The sequence below is a fragment of the Argentina silus genome (assembly GCF_951799395.1).
Source record: "Argentina silus genome assembly, chromosome: 5".
Lineage (NCBI taxonomy): Eukaryota > Metazoa > Chordata > Actinopteri > Argentiniformes > Argentinidae > Argentina > Argentina silus.
Window position 1 is genome coordinate 6,917,900 of NC_139659.1, and position 22,885 is coordinate 6,940,784.

General features: G+C 46.2%; 1 protein-coding gene across 1 annotated transcript in view; it reads right to left on the bottom strand.

Moving 5' to 3' along the window:
* Positions 1–22,885, bottom strand: part of LOC310804915 (zinc finger SWIM domain-containing protein 6-like) — a gene marked incomplete at its 5' end in the record, with an annotated part of 37,358 nt that overhangs the window by 14,022 nt on the left and 451 nt on the right. The gene's annotated exons all lie outside the window — the stretch shown is intronic.

Consider the following 22,885-nt stretch of genomic DNA (forward strand, 5'->3'; position numbering starts at 1 on the left):
GCCACCTATTCCCCCTCTCAGAGTGCTGCTGGGACTATTATTTCACCACCGAGAGAGAGACCTGCTCTTGTACAGTACAGTAGAGACCCCGGAGGCCATTTAGCAACGGAAAGCATACAGAGCATTAAAGTCCATAAGCCTGTGTGTGTGCGTGTGTATGTGTGTGTGTATAGAGGGAAACATTTATGTATCTGGATATGGCCATAACCCTGCAGTCAAACACCATCGTATCCTTTATTTGCCCTGACTGGAGACAGATATATGTGTGGTATTAGTGAGCTGAGACTCACTCGGGCTTCTACAGGAGAAAAACTAGCCTTGCTTGAGTTCTGACACCTGAGTGGAGAGGAAAGCTGAAAGAACATTTAATGGCACATATTGTAGGCTGCTTCCAGGAAAATCTACCTTGGCCAAAAGGTGTTTTTCTAAATGACTAATCTAAATGCAACATTGTAATAGTCAACATTATTGTGATGAGCTGTGTGATGAGCATAAAGCAACGCCCAAACTCCACCTATCCTCCACAAGCCACTGTAACTAGGCTACACTATCGCCGGGGTAAACAACTGAAGCCATTCTGAATCCATCTTCCACAAAATCAGCTAATTATGGTTTGGTCTCCAGGTACCCACTTCCACTGCACTGTTTAATCACTATAGAGAAACACTCCCACTACACAACACAACACACACAATACACACCGATGCAGAGACTCTCTTCTCAAAATTACCCTAAGTAAAACGGTCCTGGCTTGAAATGAAAAGCCTACATTTTATGTTGTGGTAGGAATGAACTGAAACTGAGATGCACAGTCAACATTTTGTCACAATTTAGCGTGGGCTACATGGTGCATGTGCACAGTCTAGATCACTCTTGATGAAGACAACTGACAGTTAAACCTACATCTAACCAGGTTCAAGGCACCTTTACCTCCAGTTATCATTCCGTAACAATCATTGATATTAAAATGACAAATCATTCCATGACCATTATCATCTCGATGGAGAATAGATGAAGTTAGGTGCTATCTGATGACAAATCAATACAATTGTATCCTCACTCATTTAGACACCATGATAAGAGGACACATTTTGTGTTGGGTGTAATACAGCAAGCCTTTTGGCCTCAAAAGGATTGGTAATGAATAGACCTGGTGATGCTGACAGCCCTACATACCAGGCTATCAGTAGGGTTCAACACACATAAGTCTGCACAGGACTAGGCCTATAGCTTGAATCTGCTTAATGGGGACGTTTTGTAAAACTGGCAATTATTTACACTTCACTACACTTACACTCACAGCAATGAGAGGGGTTTTTGTTCCTCAAAGAATGACCAACACTGTAAAATAGCAATTTATGGTGGTTCAAACCCCCTCAAGATAAGACAGACAGCCATTCCCCGTCTCTGACTAGAAGAGGTGTTTTGTTGTGGCAATGTAACAGTCTGAGTGAACCTATAGTCCAGTCAGACAGACACCACATTTACCTCTGTCAGTACAAAGCTCCACTCTCCATCTCACAGAAAATGGGGGGGGGGAATGGCACAGGGGAAGCCTTTTCCTGCTGATAACTGGGGCCCTGAAAACCACACTGACAGAAGAGAATTATGGGAGACGGATATCATTGAGAGGGCCTCAAAATGGCTTCCATAAATCCTGTCCGTCTGGACGTGGGGGGGGAGAGATCAGGTCGGTGGTCACTAGATGGCCAGGCTGGGAGGGCCAAAATGGCAATATCATCAGCAACAGAAGGATACAATATCGGCAGTATCTAGCTGATTCTTTTCAAAAGCAGCGAGAGAGAGAGCTGGAGCTAAAACGGTTAGCATAGCTCAGGTCAACGATGTAGTCAGGTTTCCCCTGGTGAAACTGAGAGGGAGAATTCTTATTCCCTTAGTTTTATTTTTGGTTTTCTCAGAGCATACTCCTTCCCAGTTCTAGAGGGAGTGGATCAGGTTATTCTGTTGACTGGGAGCCTCTGTGTGTGCGTGTCCCTGTGTGTGTGTGTGTGTGTGTGTGTGTGTGTGTGTGTGTGTGTGCGTGTGTGTGTAGTATGTTGCTCCACAGTGGTACAGTATCACATTTGCGTATCCATGGCGCTACCCTGATTGCTCTGTGAGACGATGTTACCAAGCCAAATGGAGTAGGATTAACTCCAAGTTGAGCCATGGATCATAGTAGTACAGTGGTGTTGAGAGCGCTGTACAGTTATACAGTTCTAGGTACTTCATGTAACTATCAAGGAGAAGTTGTCCCTAAAGCATGGACCTGAGGTCAGCTTTGCATCCCATCTCCTAACGGCTCAGGTTAGGATTGGAGTAGGGAGAAGCTGATCCTAAATCTGTGCTTAGGCAGCAACTTGTGCCTGGGGCCAATGTAAATATAAGGCAGGTACTACTTTTATAGCCTGAAGGAGACAAGCATGAGCCTGTGTGTGTGTGTGTGTGTGTGTGTGTGTGTGTGTGTGTATTTTAACCAACAACTCTCTGAGAGGACACACAAATCTAAGATTGCACACAGGCGCTTGAGAGAGGGTTTATGTTGTGGTCTCAGACTGCTGCTGTAAGGCTAGCCTATATAAAACCACCTACAGCTTATCTGGCCAACTTTTATGTTGTGCCTTAAAGAAGCTTGATGTTCTCGCTTGTGTGAAGATGGGCTCGCTTGAGGCTGCGGGTGAGAGACCAGGTGGTAGCGTGTGTGCATGCATGCATGCATAAGGTTATAAAGCCAGTGTGCTTTTGTGAGCATAGTAACTTTCAGTGGAACAGGAAAGGACAAATTTAGCTCAGGTCCCAACACTGCACCGCTGTCCTAGAAACCAGACCACTCACACACACACTATAAATCACACACACACACACACACAGCCCAGTGTGGAAACACCTATAGGCTATATTATAAAACTCATCAACACACATTCATTCAACTATTAAACATGTAGCTTACATACACATGCACACAAACACCTGCATTGGCACACTCCACTAGTCGTCTTATTTATTTTCCTGCAAAGACCACCCAAACGCATGAGAAACAAACATACTGTGTGCATCGGTGTGTGAGAGAAAAATTGACCTAGGGCGGCTAACGTCCTCCTCCGAGCAGACAGGAAAACAGGAAAATAAGAGACATTCAAAATGACAAGCCTTAATCATATCGAGAGGAAAAACCCAAAATAGCTCCACCATCACCCACCTCTGCAAAAACAGAGAGAACATTCACAAGCAGGAGACAGGCAGCAGCAAGCTAATCAGTTTAGCTGCCTCTTTAGAAAAGGCTATTTTCGGGCTCCATCGGTGACGGGGGAAATAAATCTCTCTCATGTGTAAACACTTTCCCCCTGAAGCAGCTCGGAGGATGTTACGCATGAAGCAGGCTGTGGTCTCTTGTCCATATGCAAGCTTGGCAATTCAGACAGAGAACTGTTCACACACAATCACTACCTACGCTATCAAGCCTAGGTCTAAACATCAAGCTTCTCAGAGAGAGGGGGGGTTTCTTTTCACGGAAGCACATGCCTCAGGAAATCTAATTCTCCATGATCACCACATACCTGTCTAATCATATTGGGACATTCCCAGTGAATAGGGAATTATAGACTTATTTTGATTGGGTTAACCATTAACCCACCCCCTATTTCACCGGTAGATTTATACCATTGCCACCATGATTAAGGTGAGGTCCAGCCATAGAATAGGGATATTCAAACCACCATCCACTACTGCCACCATGGAGGTAAGGTCAAACCTAAATGGTTGACACCATGGAGGTGAGGTCAAATGGATCAAACCACCGCCAACCACACACAGGTGTCCTACCCTACAGGCTCAGGGGAGGACAGCTGTTTGGGTTTTTTAGTTGGTTTGGGTTTGGTTGTTACTGGGACGAGCTTTGGTGGTTGATACGTCCGGACAGCTCACATGTAGCCCAGTTAAAGCCACCGCTAGACACACAACAGCTCTTCTCCCTTCTGTCTGTGTCTGTGTGTGTGTCACACATGGAGTGTGATAGTATGTGTGGAGAGAGTCAGTGAGTGTGTGTATGTGTGTTCTGTATAGGCTTACTGTGTGTGTGTGTGTGTGTGTGGGGGGGGGGGGGGGTCCCGTCAGTTAAGCATAAACAGGACTGGTGTGGAGGAATGGCCTCGGTAGGCATCAGAAGCACAGCTGCAGCACAGCACTGTTTTCACAACAATCAGTACACGTACACACATAAAACACACTTCAGTGGGTCTGAGCCCCTGTGATTTAATAAGATCACAAGAACACACACACACACACACACACACACACACACACACACACACACACAGCTTTAAGCAGAGTGGGCAGAAGGGAAAAGCAAGGCTTAAAACCAACCTTACACACAAGGCTGAATCTGTGAACGCGACAGGCAACCAGTCGCCCATCACTGAGTAAGTAGAAGAAGGTGGGGAGGGGGGAGGCAGACAGGGTAGACAATATTCTGTTTCTGACAAGATACTGTGCTGGATGCTCCTCGTGTCAAAATTCTACCATCACCACGGTATGTCCCTAGAACCCTCTGTTACCCTGGCAATGAGCTGGCGAATGGTGGACGAGCTGGTGGGAAGAGATAAGCCGTCCTTATTGGAGGAGGTTGTATGTTCTAGAACTAACTAAGGGTTCCAGGGTGGAGTTAGTGGAACTAGTGTGGCAGAATGTCTGGCCAGAATACAGGACTCTCTGGTCAGTCGTGTGTGGAGAGGAAGACATGCTGAGACCTCATTGGGGAAAAACTACAACTGAACTCCAATGAATATTCATATTCAGGGCCATTTAAATGATTTGAAAAAGGTGCATTACAACTACACACACACACACAGATCTGTGTGTAAGCTATGACACACAATATCTTTTTTCATAGGTTCATCATTAATCATAGGTTTATAATTAACGGAGAGAGGACACACACACACACACACACACACACACACACACAGTTTTGAGGAGTCAGCTGCGGTACGACAGTGGGTTAGAAGCTAGGCCAGACATTTAAAGACAGTCTGCTGTGACATATCTGGGTTGAAAGCACTACCATGTGGGATTAATCACAGATTTAGTGACGAGAGGAAAAACTGTTCTGACTAAAAGTTCCTGGCAGATCAAATGTGCTTAATCAGATATTGCAAAAATGCAGCCACATGTCACAAGGGAATGTGAGACAGTAAAGACACACACATACAAACAGCATAAACACAAGAAACACGCACACACACAGGTTTCGCTTCTCTGCAGGGAATTCACACACCCCAACGGACTTACTGGAAAACCTGACTAACAGAACATGGGGGGGGGGGGGGGTGTATACGAAAATAAGAAAATGAACAGAGACCATGACAAGAAGAGTGAAGAGAAAGGGAGGAGAGAGGGGAGGAAAAGGTAGAAAGAGAAGGGAATATGCTTCCTTCAAGATAGCAGCATGCATGGTTTACTGGAGCTGAAGCTTACAGTGAAACAAAGACAAACGCTTGAGAGAGAGAGAGAGAGAGAGAGAGAGAAGACTCGCTCCTCCCTTTCCTGCTTAGCAGTGAGCCAACACAACACCGGGGATCACGTTTCACACACTGGCACACACACACACCCTCACGCACACAGACGAACACACACATACATCCGCTTGCACACCACCTACGCCTCTCTCCCCTCCTTTGCCAAGTACAGACACACACACACACACACACACACACACACACACGACACTCCCCTGCATGGCCCAGCCTCAGTCATGCCTAGCCCAGAGCTGAACTGCTGACGTAAGAGAAAGAGAGAGACAGAGAGAGAGAGAGAGTGAGTGAGAGTGAAAGCTGTTGTATGAACAGGGAGGGGGTGAAAGAGAGAGGGAGGGGGTGAAAGAGAGAGAGAGAGGGAGGGAGGGAGGGAGAGAAATAGGGAGGGAGTGAGAGGCAGAGAGAATTCCTAAACAGAGGAGGAGACCGCTGGGCTTGTGGGAAGCTTGGAAAGCCCTCAGCTGAGCAGTGTGTGTGTTTGTGTCAGTGTGTGTGTGTGTGTGTGTGTGTATAGAGGCTTGGCAGCATGCCAGAACCCTGAGCTCAGCATTCTGTAATGCACTTCCTCTCTTCCTCTCTCTGCTCCACAGCTTGCATAATACAGCCAAGCACACTGCACGGCAACTAGACTTAACCCCTTCACTACCAATACAGCCCATAATACAGCCCAGCACACTGCACGGCAACTAGACTTAACCCCTTCACTACCAATACAGCCCATAATACAGCCCAGCGCACTGCACGGCAAAGACAATTCATACCTTTCACTGCTGGATGAGTTTAGTCTGGTGCCAAACAGTTAAATATGGCTCCATTTATGGGGAAAGGGGAGAGGGGTTTTAATTGGGCCGAATCTGGGCTGGACTTGAGCCTGTGAAAGAGCAGCAGCACCCTATGGAGCTCCGTCTAAGGACCCCTTCATGCCAGAGGCTGCTCTGGACGTTGCCCGTTGAGACGAGCGGCAAGAGGGGGTCATTTTCATTCTCTTTGTGACCAGGGCCTTCATTTAACAGTGCACTCAACAGACAATAGCCAGCCAGCCACCCCCCCATCCAACACACACACACACACACACACACACACACACACACACACACACCTCATTCCACTGTCCGTGTCACCCTCCAAAGCTGTGCAGTGAGGCGTGAGTGAGTGCCTCTCAGCCTAGGTGTGCTTTGTGTGTGTGTGCTTTATGTGTGTGAATGTGTGTACACCGATCACAATGGAGGCCCTAATCTCTTCCCCATAGAGACACAAAACATGCCTTGGGGCAGAGGAAGTGGGAGGAGGGGCCAGAGAATCATCAATAGAACCATTGATTACAGTCTGTAGGCTATTTAGTAGCTGGTTCCAGATCAGTTCCCCCGTGGCACTGTAGACATCTTGACTATCATGAGCTGAGCGAGAACACTGGCTCTGGACCAGTGCTTAACCAAGGTAAGGGGAGGCTCAAATTCAACAAGACTGGGCATATCAATAGTCTGTAGTGTCTTTCTTTTATCTGACTGATTTAGAAAACACCGGATACTGTAAACAGAAGAGACATGGTGAAAGCTGACTGATTGTCTTTCACCTGCCTCGGTCTTTCCCGTCGGTTCAGAGGGAGAGAGGAGACGAGGTGAGGAACAGACTTGAGTACTGAGACGCACCAAACAATCAGAACCTCCCATCTCCATGGTTACCGATACCCCTGAATGCACCCGGTGCGACAATGAGACACAAAGCCACTGAATCCATGCATCCATAATCAAAAGGGGAGAGAGAGACAATGATATGACAGCGTATTGAGGCACCTCTTCCAGGTAGCCAATGAGGAGAGAGTAGAGCATGCTGTGTCGGCGATGACAACAATGAGAGGTGTTGGGAGGGACAGGGGAGGTGTAAGTGGGTGTGTACTGGGGGAATGTGTGAGAGGGGTGGGGGAGGGAGGGTACGATGTAGGGGTGTGTGTGTGTGTGTGTGAAGAAGGTGGGGGGGATGCTCAACTAAGCAAGCTCCAAATTAGGTCACTGAGGATTTGAGTAAACTAGGTCAATCTGTGTCCCTCTTCAGCGATCTCCTACTGCATTAACATGGGGGTCATACCTGGCAACACTTCTAAAGCCAGTTCTGTAGGGTTTCACTCTATTCTTATACTAAGGCTAAAGCCAGGGTAAAAAAAAAATGCTGTAGCTACTTACAACTCAATCTAAAATAAGTGCGTGTGGAAGAGCTGACTAGAATGAGCCTTTACAGCAAACAAGGGGGTGCAAAATGTCTGGTAACTCAGACAACAAACGACTCCTCCACTGGAGGAAGCCATTGAAGCCACGTTTTTATGGTGTCCATTTCACAGCCCACAAAGGGACCTCGGGTGACATTTTGTGTCTAATTGCTGCCATTCTGGCTCCAGTGAGCCCTGCCAGGTCTGCTGAGAGCACCAGGGGGAGGAAACTGGCCACTCCATGAGGAGATGCATTACGACAGGAAGTAGGTCCAGGCCCCATCTGCCACTGGGAGAGAGTAAGGGCTCTTTGGCAGACTCTCACCGCTGGCCTACGGTACTGGTGGTGAAGTGCTGTGTCCCAACACTCTAAAACAAGCGTCCTTCACTTCGGTCCTTTCTCACACCACGGTGACGTAATGGTAAAAGGTTTTGTGAGCCGTCTCTCCTCCAGCCCGTTATTGGAGCAGACACAGGGACAGCCTCACAGCAACAGTCTAATCTATCATTCATCACCCACAGCTGCTAAGGTTTAAAAAACACAGCTTAAAGTGACACATAAAAGAAGGCTACGAGAGGATAAGAGCTTCTCAAATGATGTTTCAACGGCGCATTAAAAGGATGCAGCGCTGTTCAGATCATAACATGGTATGGGGGCTAAAGCTAATAAAAGCATATATGAGCATTTATGAGCAGTGTTTTGAATGGAAGCGTTTCTTGGGAGGCAGTTAGGCTTAGTGTTCATGGTTTCTCACTGGTGTGGGGAGAGGGGGGGTTAGGCCGACTTCACTTTGAAAGAACACATCACTTTTTTTTTTTTGTCATGATCAAGGAATAACTGGTACACGAGTGCAGTGAGTCACTCACACATACACACACAATATGTTTTTTTTTTTTTTAACAAAGTTCAGATCAAAGGGTAGTAATTTCCCCAGGTGGTCTGAACGCTGCAGACTTTTAATGGTGGAGAGATGCTGGTCTGAGCTGGAATTACCTCCAATTATCCCCCCTAACTGACTATCAGTCTCTCACACACACACACACACACACACACACACAGGCCAGGCACTGCACTCTTGCACTGACTACACCCTCCCTGCCCCCCTAACCCTAATCCTAAACCCTAACCCCCTCCACACACACACACACACACACACACACACACACACACACACACACACACACACACACACACACACATAGCTACCTCAGTGATGAAGAACATGGCACACTGAAACAGTGCTTCCCACATCCCACTTGGACTATCATCCAGCACACACACACACGCACACGCACAGGTAAACAAACACTGCACTTCTCTCCAAGTTCTCACCAGGCCAGGACAATGGCCCTTAAAAAAAGAGAGTAGAAACAGACACTCAAGTCTGCATCTCAAAAGACTGCTTTCCCTCTGCTCTAAAGCACACAAGGACAAACAGGTCAAGGAGTCTGGACCAAGCAGGCACAGAGTTTGAGCGATGGAGAGAGCAAACAAGAGATGAGAAGAAAGAAAGAAAGAGAGAGAGAAAGAAAAGGAGGGAAAGAAAAATGAAAATAGGCAGAATGTATTTGCCATTGATGAAAGAGAGAGAATCTCTGCTGAGCTTCAGCTAACACATTCTCCCCAGAGCAGCAAACAATGTGTAACCCAAATATGTCTGATTCCATTTCACACACACAGTACAGACACACACATTAATAAGAACAGGACTGGAGACCCAACCACACCTGATCTACAACACAAAGGCTTACATCTCCCACACTGATGCACACACACACGCACAAGCATACACAAATGCACGCAAGTGAGCACACACGCACACACACACACACACAACAAAAGACTCTCCTTCAATTCCCATGTCCTTTTTTCTACTGTATCTAATGCCTGAGGGAGGGGGGGGGGATCTCTAGCATTAATTTATGGGAAATTGTTGAAATCTAAAAAGAAAACATAGAGGATGCAGCTGTCATTCCCTGAAACTGTCACAGGAAATTACCCTTGTATACTACCCTGTCAGAAATACACTCCTGACCTACACTTTAACTGGATGGGTGTAGCAATAGCTCCAGGTCGGTAAGGCGGACAGTGTTTTGCTTATACCCATCTGATGCTCTTGGATCTGAGAATTGCCTAGGGTTGGGGCTCCATTAGGATTTGAGCATACATCATTAAGCAGCTCTCTCAGCCTTGTAAACAGCCACTGATCACTAAGCCCAGCCATATGGTTTTCCACTTGGTTCAGCTCAAAACCAAAGCCAGAGTGTTTGTGTGTCACACAGAGGAAACACACACAGAGGAGAGAGAGAAACACGATGTCCTCAACCAGCATTTCAACATAGATGCCTCAGATCTCCTAAGGCCAAGGAGGAGCCACAGTTGGGGCTTGGCAAAGGGGCTTTCAATGGATACCAAACAACAGGAGTTTCTTGTTTGAAAGCATTTATTTCAGTATCTTCCTTCCCCTGATCTACACAGTCCAAGTCATTTGTTTAGCCTCTGAGGAACACCAGCAGTCCAGCCAAGATGCACAACAACAATAAAAACTCTGAACCATGGAGAGCAAATGCCTCTCTTTCCCACCACTCGGTTTCAACAAAATCCACACAAAAGATCCATTCTGGTTGTTTTGGCAGGGTTAGTATGTTACCATAACTGGCTCCTTGCAAACACACACAAAGTGACCGAGCAGTTACAATTCCAGGGTTGAGCCTGAGAAAGGTTTGATACTATTTGATACTACTCCTAATCTAAATGAAAGTGTGTGTGTGTGTGTGTGTGTGTGTGTGTGTGTGTGTGTGCTGGCTTGGGGGGAGTAGGGGATGATGGGAAAAGGCTGCTCTGGCCTCAATGACAAGAGATCTGCTTGCTAGCATGCGGAAGCTTTCAGATCAGGGACATGGAGAGGGCTCCCACATCACTTCAACTAGCCCGAGAAAGAGGCCCCTTTCAGTGGATGGAAACGTTGTGGGAACGTTTGTCCTTCTCTCTGTGTTTGGAAACGTTGTGCCTCTCAGTGGATGTGAATGTTGACTAAACGTTATGTTTGCACTGTGGGAGTGTTGTGGTGCTCATCCAGCTGTTACTGCCTATTCTCCCTATTCCCCTAGCTGACACAGGAGGAGAGAGGGAATACTACATGGAGGCCCCCCGATTACCACACCCGCCCAACTTCTACGCAGCTGGCCATGAGAACAGCTGACCAAACTTGGCTCATGGGAAGGCTGTCTGGGGTGTGTGTGTGTGTGTGTGTGTGTGTGTGTAGTTATGGGCTAGAGAACGCAGAAGAACAGCATGAGAACCGGAGGAGCACAAGGGCCTCTGGTGGCTGACAGACCATCCCAGCCTGCCTGCCTGCCTGCTTGACTGTGTCACATTGCCTGTCCTACTAGCTCATTATCTCCAGGACGGTGACATACACACAAGGAAAGGTTCTTGCTTTTGAAGACAAACACGTCTAAGGATTAAGGAAAACTACTAGCATGACAAATGTTTTTTTATGCTAGACACATCTTGAACCAACAGTAGACATTCACAGGCCAAGGCAATCAATCAACAGAGAACATACCAGGGCACAAAACAGGATGCAGAGAAACGAATCCTAGTGCCTGCACTGCACCTGTCCTACACCTGTCCAAACAGGACAGGTGTGTGTGTGTGTGTGTGTGTGTGTGTGTGTGTGTGTGTGTGTGTGTGTGACCCAGCAGGTCCCTTCTCTCTTCATGAGTGACACAAGAGGGTGAACCTTCACCTCTCAACTCCCAACAGGTGCTCCCCAGACTGCATAAGCAGCCTGGCAAATCCATCCCCACAGAGGTGTGTGTGTGTGTGTGTGTATATAGCTACTGCTATAGTGCTTTCACAGATGATGTCTGAAAAACTGTAAGCGGTTTTAATTTTTTAAAAAAGAAGAAAAAAAAAGAAGGTTTACTTCGCAATAGAGCCAAATACACCACCATAAAAAATAATAGGTATAAAATAATATCAATATTGTCCATATAACCAATTAAATACATATTCAAAGTACACATCATAAAATGAAAGGCTGTCATTAGCACAATATCTAAATTACAACGCCTGGGGAAATCATTGGCATAGTTGTGGCATGATTACCATGGCCTGGATTGTGTGGAATGGTATGAGACTAAGCTCCAATCAGCCCATTACAGCGTGGCACCAGACAGTGATGGGCTTCAGTGCTGGACAGTCCACACCGACAGACACAGACACAGACACAGACACAGACACAGACACAGACACAGACACAGACTAATTCCAGCTCTGACACATCCAATCTGTTCCAGTGTAGCTCAGCTCATTCCCTGTGCTCTTTGTTCCCCTATCCATGGTTAGAATGGGGGACTTTTTTTCCTTTGGGTCGCACAGTTAGTTCACAAATATGAATGACACACTTATTCTTATGGTAATGACCATACATTTAGTTGAACACATGCGCGCGCACACACACACGTGTACACAACAGAGACAAAACAGAGAGGTGATAACCACCAAACACTTCCTGGATGTTCTTTTGTGTTGTTCTGGGAGTGGAAAAGCATGACTCAGAGCTTCTGACTGCAGCGCTCTCAGATCGGGACTGTGGGTGTGTGTGTGTGGGGGTGTGTGTGTGTGGGTGTGTGTGTGTGTGTGGTGTTGCCGTTAAGGAGGAGCAAAGACAGTTTATGTTCCACAGGCGACAACTGTACTTTCACCTGTCAGTCAGGTGACTAATACAACGACCAAAACTAGGCGTGGAGCTTTTCAAAGCATTCCAGTGTGACTAAGAACAACTTTTAATTGACTGGTTTCACATTATCATAACCATCCTGGGGGTGAATACTTTCCTTTCACTATCATCACACAGATTTTGGCTTTTGTCTATTGACAAAACAGGATGTACAGTCGGTTACGTGAACGATCGACCGTGTAACCATTTACCTCTCCGTAGATTAGATACAAACACGTCTTGCTCAACATTTCCAACCAGTTCTGTTTGCTAGCATGACCATAGTGACTAGAAGGTTCCACATGATGCAGTCTCCACTACACGGTTTAATATTCAACAGCACTCTGACGAGCTAGAGAAATATTAAACTTTTGCTCACCCCTCCCTCCCTGCATCTCTCCTCCTCTCCACATCTAATTTACAAACTGCAGTTCCTTTCCTGTCTGGCTAGCATGGGTGATTTGTCATGCCACCTTGCCATGACTGTCTCACTCACTCTCTCATACACACGGGGAGGGGGGTAGAATTATGATCGTGATTAGACCCCTTAGCCAGGCATGCGTTCCATGAGCTCTGTACACACACACACACACACACACACACACACACACACACACACACACACACACACACACACACACACACACACACACACACACACACACACACACACACACACACACACACACACACACACACACACACACACACACACACACACACACACACACACACACACACACACACAGAATGAATCAGCCAGGCCCATTCTCCTGCTGTTAAATATGGCATTTATGGAGCATTCTTCTTCAGCACCAGGCGAGGCAGTGAAGGGCTGACCCCAACATTCGTCATGCTTATGTCTTCATAAATCTCCATTGGTTTTGGGACCTGCCTGAAAATCGACACTTTCTCTCATGCACACACACCATCTCTCTCTCTCTCTCTCATCACCTCTCTCGCTCAGCTAGTAAATAAAAACGATAAGGGCCTGTCGATGGAGAGAGTTCTCAGAAAGGGCTGACACTGCTGCCCACACAGACACACACAACCCTCCCGGCCCCAACTCCTGCTCTGTCAGTCTCTGAAAGTGGAATTGAAATAGTCATAAGTGTAACATCATGAATATCATATCGAAAGTGAAAATAAACTCTGGGCAGCAGCAAGTACTGTGAGTGTGTGGGTGTGTGTGGGTGGGTGGGTGTGTGGGTGTGTGTGTGTGTGGTGTGTGTGGTGTGTGCCATGTCAGGGGCCATAGGGGTAAGGCCCCGCTTGCCTGTTCTGTGACATCAGCGGGCCAGCTCAGCACTTCCTCTCTATGCTTTACTCAGCATTCAACCCTGGTCCCACACATTCATCTGTTCATCCTCCCTTCTACCCCCTCCTCTACCCCCTCCTCTACCTTCCTCTACCCCCTCCTCTACCCCCTCCTCTACCTTCCTCTACCCTCCTCTACCCCCTCCTCTACCCCCTCCTCTACCCCCTCCTCTACCTTCCTCTACCCCCTCCTCTACCTTCCTCTACCCCCTCCTCTGCTTTAACATCCTTTCTCTTTGACTCCCTTTCAATATCCTGTCCCCTCTACTTCACTCAGCAATCATGCCTATTCAGACATCCATCTACTGCACAGAGCTGACACTGCACTTTATCTTTCCATCTTCTCGTCTTTTATACATCATTTTATATACCTGTCCCCGTCCCCGTCCCCGTCCCCATCCCGTCCCCATCCCGTCCCCGTCCCCGATCCCTTCATCAGTTGGCCGTTGAAGGGCAGGTCTTACACAAGAGGGACAGGCAAACAATGCAGATGTAACTGGTAATACAACACATTTGTGCACACACAGGAAGGGTGAGGAGGGCCTGTGTGAGCATGTACAGGCCCTGGAGGAGGACTGGGGATAACAGTCTAGAACAGCGTTCGGCCATTTCCCTTCCCTGTGCATCTGGTTTGGAGCTCCTGTCATCAGTGTGTGTGAGTCGTATGCACTTGTTCTTCCATGTGGGGATGGGGGGGGGGGGGGGGGGGGCTGGTGGCGGGGGCCTGGTGCTGTGTGTAACCACAGAGGAGCCCTCTCTAAGGGCCGGATGTTGAAAACTAGAGAGAGCATGGCAGTTTGTCTGCTAACAGATTGACACGAGTAGGGAGGGGGGGAGAGAGGGGGGGGGGGCGGGGTGAAACTGAATCTAGAGGGGGGTTTCCAAGAAGAGGGGGTTAAAGCAGGAAGCAGGAAGTGAATAGTTATAGGTGACCGATGGACAGAGGGCTCCGTATTGTGCATGTGCATACACAGTAACAGAGTTCACATATGAGAGGCCAAATGCGTACAATCACATGGTCCTTGCCTTCTCCTGTGTGTTTGGCTAAGTAAACACACAGCGCCATCAGGTCTCTCCCCAGGCACAGCAGTACTGGCTTCTATATAAAGACGGAGAGCAGACGGACCCAGTGTTACCTGGCCCATAGAACGAACGAGTGAGTGTGTGTGTGTGTGTGTGTGTGTGAGTGTTCTGTATAGGCTTACTATGTGTGTGTGTGGGGTCCCGTCAGTTAAGCATAAACAGGACTGGTGTGGAGGAATGGCCTCGGTAGGCATCAGAAGCACAGCTGCAGCACAGCACTGTTTTCACAACAATCAGTACACGTACACACATAAAACACACTTCAGTGGGTCTGAGCCCCTGTGATTTAATAAGATCACAAGAACACACACACACACACACACACACACACACACACACACACACACACACACACGGCATTACCCCTGGGACCCTACTGTCAAGGCTTGTCCCCTCTCCAGGACTGTTCCCAAAACACTGACCATACGGCTGATACCCTGGTGGGTTCTGACGCACACTTTGAGAGGAGAGGAGGGGGAGGAGAGGAGGAGAAGGTTGATGATAAGCCCATCAGTCTTCATTAGCCATGCTGTAGCTGGTAGCTGTGGTAACAGGCCTCTGATGGATGGCACCTTTAAGTTCCCATTAAAAAGGTAAGTATTGCTCATAAGCAGCTTCTGATTAACACTCAGGCTAGAGGAGGTGAGCAGGGTGCTCCACATACAGAGAGGTCTGCTCTCATCCGCCCCGCTGAAGAACACAGGATTTGGGACAGCACAGGGGAAGGTTTTTTACATTCATTGACGTGTTTTTCCCTAGGTAGACTTCTTTTTGTTGCAGACCTTGAGGCTTTGAGGCTCAAGAAAACTCCAGCTGGTCTCTAGAGAAGTGTGTTGGTGTATTTGGAAGGTTCTAAACCAGTGTGTCAGTGTGTGGAATGTTCTACAACAGTGTGTCAGTGTGTTTGGAATATTTTCAGCCGGCAGTTGGTTCCATGGTTCCAGTTTCCTAGTTCCAAGGGGTGCTCCTCAGAGACCATTCCATGGGGCCCAGTATTCCCATTATGCTTTGAGAACGGCAGGCTTTGACTTGCTGAGAGCTCTTTGGGGATAAATAGTCCTCTATAGACATCCCCTTTAATAGGGGCCACTCTACCCAGAGGCCTACCGGGTGGAGGTGTGTTTACTAGTTGTCAGTAGCAGCACCAGTGTGTGTGTGTGTGTGTGTGTGTGTGTTACACTTGAGGTTAGATGTGGTCTGGGCAAATGAGGCCAAACTGAGGTGAGCCTGCTTTACCCATCTCCCCCATCTCCCCCATCCTCCCCCTCTCCTCCGCTGAAGGTTAATGATAGAGAGATACGGTGGAGGAATACAGATCAGGGAGATGGATGGATGAAAAGAGGGAGCTGAACAACCCTGCTGGTCTAACCAAATATTAACCAACAGAACACCTACACGTACAAACACAGCTGCTGTCTTCAGAGACATTTAGGGGACTCTAAAGTATACAACATGCATCCGTGTTTCCCTACTACCATAGTAGGATCCTTTTGTTTATGTGTGTGTGTGTGTGTGTGTCTGAGAAAGAGAGAGTTGCTGCCTCTTTTTCACCAGAACTGAGGACCCTGGCAGCACAACCCCATCCCCTTCCCTCTGTGTGGAAACAGAATTCTGGAATTCCACATTCCATGGAGTGTCTGACACTGACCTGGAAAATACCTAGGCAGAGCTCCAAGACTTTGACCAGCAACAACAGGAAAACTAGGATAAAACAAAACAAAAAAAGGGATACCAGCCATATTACAAGGAGAACATTTCTCCTCTATCTATCTCTAGCACTGCAACCAGACATCTCTTGTGAAATAGATTTATATCTGAATGAGCCCATCAACTCTTTATATAAAGTATTTACTGAATAACTAGAACCCAATTTATTTTCCATGTATGACCTCTAAGCTATATTTGACAGACTTATAATTTATGTTCAAATGTAAGCCTCCAGATCTATATCTGTTTATTCCATGTATGCAATACCAGGAAAATCTGTCAGATAGAGTGTGTGTGTGTGTGTGTGTTCCTCATCCATTCTGTGGTTGTGCTTCGACGCATTGATTGAGATAACAGATGAGATGGCCTGCATTAATCAGTGCATATATCTGGTAGGGCCTCAGGGTTCTTACACACTGCAGTATATGAGGGAGGAAGAAAAGAGAGACAAAAGAGGAAGAGTGAGTGTGTGTGTGTTGGGCATATTAACTTTGATAGAGGTTATCACCCTAGCCTTTCTGCCCTCCTGAAGAAACAGACAAAGGCCCCAGCGAACATGGCTGGCAAATCTATCTGCATTCTAAACATTTCACAATCAATCCTCCATTTTACCACTGTGGAATTCAACAACAGGCTTGGTCACATCTCTCACATAACAGTCAGGGGCACAGAGTGACAAAGAGACAGAAACACACACACACACACACAAGAAATAGAACATTAAACATTAAACTCTGACTGCACGCATGCACATGAAAGTGTTGTACAGGCTGTACAGAGCAATGCCATATGTACAGAAGGCATGCATTATGGAGATTCCATATTAACCTTTACCATCTGATGCTTCAAAGCAGTCATCTTTGGGTTGAGTCGGTGTCTGTGCGCGTGTGTGTGTGTGTAGGTAGGTCTATCGCCTGACTGGATGTATGCTATGGTATAAAAGGATTGGTGTACACTGATGTCTTGAGTTATTCACCCAGAAACAAACAGTCACTGAGAGTGCACAAGTGAGCTCTACAGACAAGTGATCTGCAATGTAGCAGATCTGAGGTGTGGATGAGGAAAGCCAATGTTTACCATGAGTGGGTTATGAGGTACAGCATCTTCTCTTGTTACTTGACCGTGAGGTCGAGAGCTCTCTCTCTCTGAAGCACTTAGCTGCTAATTACTGAACAGAACAGCAGGGTATGATGATCACAGGAGAACGGACTAAACTCTGGTTTAGAGACACAATAGAGGCAGTCTGTGTGTGTGTGTGTAACTTATTTAGAACGAGGCGGAACCGGAATAGACCCTCATCTATATTTGCCATTAGGTGCTAACAGCCTAGTGTTACACTACAGAAAAAATAAGCTGTTTCCATCTGTAGAGTTTAGAGCTGCGTATCCATTGAAGCTCAATTAATAGTGAACTATTTTGCCCCTTATTCTCGATACACTATGCAAGTCCGTACTTGCATCTACAGAAACTGCAGAACGTAAACAAAACTGGATACAGATACAGTCTTTCATAGCGTATAAAGATTGAGTTCTTCGTCGCAACCTTAATGACTGGAATTGACCCCAACTCTGTAATATCATGTAATTGTTGCAACATATCAGTGTGCCAAACCACAACTTAACACGTGACTACTCCCTCCTCACTCCTGAAATGGGCACATGGGCACACACATACGGGCGCACACATGGGAGCACACACACACACAGGCACACAGACACACGTTAGGCTTTAAAGACCATACTTTCAATCTCTTTAAAACCTTGTTTCCACTCAACTTAGACATATAGGATATCATTGGCTCCAAGATAAAATTGGCATTCTAGAAAACTAAAATAAGTTTTAATTTATTTTGCCCTTGTGTGGGTAGAACTTTTCAGCAGTAGCCTAAATGCCATTCTAAATAGACATGGGATAAAGACCACTCTGTGCTCAAATCAGATTGCCTCGCATTCCATTATCAGCACACCAACCAAAGAGCAAAAATAAATCTAATACTGAGTACAAATGTGATGTGTTCTTTATCCAAAAATGAGCATCTGATGGCACAAAAAAACAAAATGTCAACATTTAGCAGGGTCTGACTAGTTTTGTTAACACTTATGGACCCCAGGGAGTCAACCACCACACCCATTTATCCTAACTGACAATGCGAGTATCTGAAGAGACCCTATGAATACTTATATGCTATGCGACTAGCTAAAACGGGTATACTGTACTGGTGTCAGATCTCAGTCTTGGTGGACTGGGATGGGTTGCATTCTCACTGGGGCAGGGGTACATCAAAGCCCTGACAGGGATCTGAAGAGAGATGGTGAGATTTCACTGTGTGGTGACACTCTACCATCCTACTGCCAGAACCAGGCCTAATGACCGACCAGTCAGATGAGGAAGACTGAGGAACACTACCTCTACTACTACTCTCTCTCTCTCTCTCAAAGTCCCTGAACCATCAGAGGACTGCCCCTCCAGTCTCCGCTCCTAGGACAGGCTTTGATCATTTCCCCAGACCAACAGAAGCTCTCACTGCCTCAGCCCACCATCCCTAAAGCAACAGGCCCCTGACAGATTTAAGTGGCAAGTCTTAAATTCTGTCTTAAATGTGTATAAAATGTCAGAAATGTCCATGATGCCTACCGAGCTACTGGTGGAGAAGACGCTCTAAAAAGAAGAAGAAGAAAATGGCCTGAAGACACCCAGATGGCTTTATTATGAGTGGCCAGGCAGCTTATTATTAGCTTTGTGAAGAACGGATGGACGGGGGCAGTGACACAGCTGATTCACAAGACGACACACACACACAGCCTAGCCAATACATAAAACTAATTTAAGCAAAATGATCTGAAAAGCCTTGACAGGGGAAAGCAATGTGGTGGAGGCCCATCTTTAGGCTGGCTTTGACCTGTCCCATTCTTTCAGATCAGTTCAGTTCAGATGATGGAAAATATGGGGAAAGGAAGTTATTTCAGACAACTGAGAGAGAGCCGTAGGCCTACATTAAAGCTTGTAGCCTAGATGTCAACCCAAAAATGGCATTTCTATCTCCAAAATGGCTGTGTGTTACGTTATTTCCATGCATGACTAGCAGTGCAAGAATATAATTAGCTCAACCCACTGACGAAGCATTGCATAAATGCTTGGCTTACAAAATAAATTGCTCCATGACTGATGATACAGTGAAGTATTTACAGTGAAGTCAGGGTTAACGCCAACGCAAATCATTTCTGGGTTAAGGCATGACGGCTCTCTGAATTCATGGGCCAGATTAGCCATGGCTACATCAGTCTATGATGTTCAGCTAGATTAGAATCATTTATCTAACCAAACTCTGTCCTGTCAACATTCTAGCCACTGACAACAAGGTGCATATAGTTCCCACTGTATGTTCTGTCAACAGTCTCCATAGATCAGTCAAAAAATTCGACATCAAATTATTTCATAATCACAACCAGCAGAAGACTGCTTCCCTCCCCACCCGAAATGAGATGAGTAAGGAGGAGGAGCCAAAAAGCATCCCTCCCCCCCATCAATAACAGACAACACCCCAAACTAATAGGATCAGCGGTTGAATGACCTTTGACCTAATAAAGCAGGAACAGATCGAAACAGACAGAATGTACGCAGGCTAAGACACAGAGAGAGAAAAAGAGAGAGGGGGGGTCAACAGGGTAAAGGAGAGGGGGTGGAGTTGAACTTGACCCTGAGTGCAGGTGTGGGAGGACCTTAATGGTGGTTTACAAGGTGAATTAATGATTATGAGATACAGTGATAGAAAATAACAGGGTAGCCTAATGCATGATAATCTTGATAAAATGCATATTAACATCTAATACTGTTTTTCCATAGGCTAACCAATGTGCAAAAACGTCTGAGGCGATTCCATCCCCAAACAGCATGTTTTCTATTCACCTTTCTATACAAGAACAGCCTGTCCCTCTCAAATCAACAGGGACAAGAAACAGAATGTACTATCAATTCTATTACATGTACACACATATAGGCAGCACACACACACACACAGTAGGCTATATTGCAACGTGTCACTGTTCAGTGCGTCGTCCAACAATACGGACATACCTTATGTAAGTAAGAGAGATAGGCTGCCATGTCGATGACATGTTTACTGTAGTCACCTCTCTGATAAGCAGGTCCCCAATCACCAGGACCTGGGGTTGGGCCCCACTGATGCCCTTGAGACTACAGCCACCTGCCACTGAGAGGGGGGTTGGCAAAGCCATATCTAAAATATGTAGTATCCGCCAATCCATATACCATTTGCCTTTGCTTTCTTTCACCCATGTCCACGAACAAAATTAGAAAATATGGCCAGTTGTTTGTGTGTGTGTGTGTGTGTGTGTGTACACATAGGGCTCAATCTGCATGCTATCAATGGGGAATGACAGCAGTGCACACACAGGGAGGGTTTATTGGCTGATTGTACCCCAGCCTGGAATTTGCTGGAAAGATTGTGCCAAGAAGTGATAAATAAAAGATGCAATCTTCCCGCACTGCCTGTGCAAGGGGAGGGGGGTCACTCAGAGTAGACCTGAGGGAAGATGATAGTTATGGATCTGTTTGGCACACATTCGTACACAGCCTCCCAACACAACAACACACGTCTTTGCCTGGGAAAAAACAACTGAACAAATTCTGCATAGCACACTGAACAACAGGGAAAGCCTCTTCCTAGGGAAGGAATCCTAATAATAAAAGACATAGCTCTTAGGGCCTAAGCCCTATATGGAGGCCAGAAAAGGTCTAGGCCTAGTGTGTTATTGTGAGCTGCCTGGAGACCCTTGGGCCCTTCAGCTAGGCCTCAAAGCCCAGAGCCACCCCTGAACCCCATTGCATTCAAAGGAGGAGGGGAAGGATGGCCATGCAGAAAATTACGTTTGCAGATTCAAATTAACCATGCAGAGTAATGAGATTAAAATCATGAGCGTTTTCCAAGGGTGGGGGACTGGGGGCGGCAAATCTAAGCTCTAATGAACTCACAACAAAGATACAATGATGGCATGAGTTTGAATGCACATCTCTGGGATGCACCGATTGGGACAACATACAATGTATGACCCTGGGACATGGCTGATGGCTTAGTAAAACCCTGGGGTGCAGGTGTATGTGGGGTAAAATGCATGGCCACATGTTTATTCAGGTATGTTTGATTAGAGAACATTTATCCTGACTATTTTTCGTAACTTATTATAACCATTATCTTGGGTCTGAACATGATATAATGGCTCAGGAAAAACAACAACACTTGAACCAATTAGCTGCAAATGTGTGCAAATCCAGGTCCATTAAAAAAAAAGAGAGTCACTGTGGCTTTAAATCGCCATTCCTCCCTCCTCTTTCCAAATCTCTTCTATTTAACAAGCAGTGAAAAGAAATAAAAAGGCGCTTTTGTTTGCCTTCCTTTTAGAGGGTGACAGAAAGCTGAAAAGACACAAATGAACATGAAAATGGGAACAAAGTACCAAGCTCTCAATAGGAATGCCTCACGGCTATTTGATATGCGCACTCGGTAAATAGGCTGGAAGCTCAGACCTAGCTCCAAAACCAGAATATTATTACTACCACCAATCAATTAAAATAGAAAATGCTTTGATTGCACGATATAATCGAATGCCATTATAAACTAGACTTAATTATGGTAAAGAAATAGGTTTCCATGAATTTAAAAAGAACTGTCAATTCAGCTGAGAGATTTCTGTTCTCGCTACGCCAGAAACCTCCCCCATGCCTTTCACTTCGGAAAATAAACAGAGTCGACAAGCCGCAGCCCTGACGTTCTATTTTCGACACACAGCTCGGAAAAGCTCGATCTTTTTCAGCTCAAAGTATAGACTACTTTAGGGTGTCTACGTGCACATATAAAACAAATGTTTGCATCCGAGCCAAGTATATGGGCACATTTATTAAAGCCCCAGTCTACTTCCGTAATGATTATTTTTCACCCAAGCAAAAAATATCCCGTCGGGTCGATCTAGCGAGCAAACGAGTAAATGTATCGGCATAACACAAAGCCAATATAATATTATATTCGAAATGTATATTGATAGCAAAGCAGAATTTCCCATTTTGTCTAGACATTGCTTGTCTAGCCAACACATTTCGCCAACGCAGCTTGCCGATTTAAAAGCCCCGTAGTAGACTATGCCCTTTGTCGCCTCATTCCACCCTTTGTTGGAGCCTGATTCAACAGACTTCCTATTTCATTTCTGATGTATTGATGGTCTAAACACATTTTCATGTTTTGTGTTTGAGTGTTCACTTTGCAAACTCAATAAAGAAACAAATGCGGTATTTTTCATCCCGTT